Here is a 2,948-nt window from a genome sequence, read left to right as displayed (position 1 = left end):
ATCATGACGTTTTTCTGGCGTTTAACTTCAGACAGCAGCGTGTACTTGGCGTTTAACGCTAAGTTACGTCGTCATTCTTCGAATAAAGTATGGACTATTATATATTGCTGGAAAGCCCTGGATGTCTACTTTCCAACGCCGTTGAGAGAGCGCCAATTGGAGTTCTGTAGCTCCAGAAAATCTATTTCGAGTGCAGGGAGGTCAGATTCCAACAGCATCAGCAGTCCTTTTGTCAGCCTTCTTCAGAGTTTTGCTCAAATCCCTCAATTTCAGTCAGAATTTACCTGAAATCACAGAAAAACACACAAACTCATAGTAAAGTCCAGAAATGTGAATTTAACATAAAAACTAATGAAAACATCCCTAAAAGTAGCTTAAACTTACTAAAAACTATATAAAAACAATGCCAAAAAGCGTATAAATTATCCGCTCATCAATGCTACAGTATCTTCAAAAGGTGAAATAGCAATTGGTTGAAGTCACAAAGTTACAAGGAAAATTGGAAGTTCACTGGCGTGAAAAAGCCAGTAAGAAATACTTTGGGCGTTGAACGCCCAAAAGAAGCACCTTCTGGGCGTTTAACGCCAGTAAGGGTAGCCATCTGGGCGTTAAACGCCAGAAAGGAGCATCTTCTGGGCGTTAAACGCCAGAAAGATGCACCTTCTGGGCGTTTAACGCCAGTCTGCTAGCATCCTGGGCGTTTAGAAAAATGCCCAGTAACAAAGGACTTCCTGGCGTTCAACGCCAGAAAGAAGCATCATCTGGGCGTTGAATGCCCAGGAGAAGCAACAAATGGGCGTTAAACGCCCAAAACATGCATCATTTGGGCGTTTAACGCCAGGATGGTGGGAGAAGGTAACAAATTCGTTTTTAATCCTAATTTTTCAAAATTTTTATGTTTCAATTCATGATTTCTTGCATCAACATGTTCCAATTTGTCATCCATCATATCAAAGTTAGTTTTCCAAAAACCCTGATCTCTAAAAATCCACGTTTCAAAAATATTAAATATATCTTAATCCATAAAGCCAAATGGTTTTCCAATCCAATCCAACTCTTTTAAGTTTATTTTCAAAACTCAATTATCTTTTTTAAAATCTTTTTCAAAATTAAAAATTTCAAATTTATCTTTTAAATTATGATTTATATCTTTCCTTTTTTTAAAACTATATCTTTTCTTATCATATCTATCTTTTATAAATCATATCTTCTATCTTATCTCCTTCTTGTTTTCGAAAATTTCCCACCCCCCTCCCTATATATTGTATTCAGCGCCCTCCTCATCATCACCATCCAACTCTTACTCTCCTTCTATCCCTCTTCTTTCTTCTCTTTTGCTTGAGGACAAGCAAAGCTCTAAGTTTGGTGTGTTTTATCCGTGATCACAAAAACATACCCACTAAAGATCATGGCTCCTAAAGGAAAACAACCCAACCCAAGAGGCAAGAAAGAAAGCACTCCAAAGCCACTTTGGAATCAAGGGAAGTTCTTAACTAAAGAACATTCAGACCATTACTACAAGATAATGAGTCACAGATCCGTGATCCCGGAAGTCAGATTTGATCTGAAAGAAGATGAATATCCGGAGATCCAAGAGCAAATTCGAAACAGGAATTGGGAAATTCTGGCCAATCCTGAAACGAAAGTGGGAAAGAACATGGTCCAGGAATTTTATGCTAATCTATGGCAGACAGAAAGGCAAAGAATAATTGGAGCTGCTCTCTTTGACCATCGGACACATGGTTCAGGAATTCTATGCTAATCTATGGCAGACAGACAGGCAAAGAATAATTGGAGCTGCTCTCTTTGACCATAAGACCGTAGTCAGAGGAAAGATCATTCATACCAATTCTGACAAGATCAGGGAGATATTCAAGATTCCTCAACTGAAAGATGACCCAGACTCTTTTAATAGGAGAATGATGAGGGTCAATAAAGGGCTGGACAAGGTTCTGGAGGACATATGCATCCCTGGAGCCAAGTGGACCACCAGCACGACTGGCATCCCAGTTCAACTCAAAAGGGAAGATCTGAAACCAGTAGCCAGAGGTTGGCTGGATTTCGTAGGGCGTTCCATACTGCCCACCAGCAACCGTTCTGAGGTTACTATTAAAAGAGCAGTAATGATTCACTGCATCATGTTGGGAAAAGAAGTGGAAGTCCATCAGCTGATTTCCTGTGAGCTATATAAAATAGCAAATAGGAATTCTAAGGACGCCAAATTGGCTTATCCAAGCCTAATTTCTATGCTTTGCAAAGATGCTGGAGTAAAGATGGGAATAACTGAATATATCCTAATTGAAAAGCCCATTACTGGAATATCAATGATCAGACAACAACAACAAGAGGATTCAGCCAAGAGGAGAGCACAAGAAGCCCTCCCAGAACTGCCCCAATTTGAATATTGGGAACATCTTGAGGCTTCTATTTCCAAATTACAAGAAGCTATGGACCAAATAAAGGAAGAACAGAATAATCAAAGTAGCATGATTTACAAACTGCTCAAGGAACAGGAGGAGCAAGGGCGTGATCTAAGGGAGCTGAAGCGCCAAAAATTAATCCTTGAACAGCACCCCACAGATTAGAGGAACATCTACTCCTCAAAACAACAGGTTGCTGAGTTCCAATTTTTCTGCTTTAGCTTAGTGATAGTATTATAGTGATAGTATTATTATAGAAATTCACCTTAGGAGATATTTAGTAGTAATTAGTATGTCTATTTTGATTTTATTTCCAATTAAGCTATAATTTATTTTTCTCAGCATCATCAGGCATAAATAAAGTAGTAAATTTTTTTTAGAATAAAGAAGTAATCTATATTTTTCGAGTTCTCAATAATAAAAATTATAATTAATTATATGTGGTGGCAATACTTTTTGTTCTCTGAATGAATGCAAGAACAGTGCATAATATGTACTTTGGATTTGATGAATATTGGCTCCTGAAAG

Source organism: Arachis duranensis, chromosome 3 (genome assembly GCF_000817695.3).
Source record: "Arachis duranensis cultivar V14167 chromosome 3, aradu.V14167.gnm2.J7QH, whole genome shotgun sequence".
In the NCBI taxonomy this organism is placed as follows: domain Eukaryota; kingdom Viridiplantae; phylum Streptophyta; class Magnoliopsida; order Fabales; family Fabaceae; genus Arachis; species Arachis duranensis.
This window is presented reverse-complemented; position numbering follows the sequence as displayed.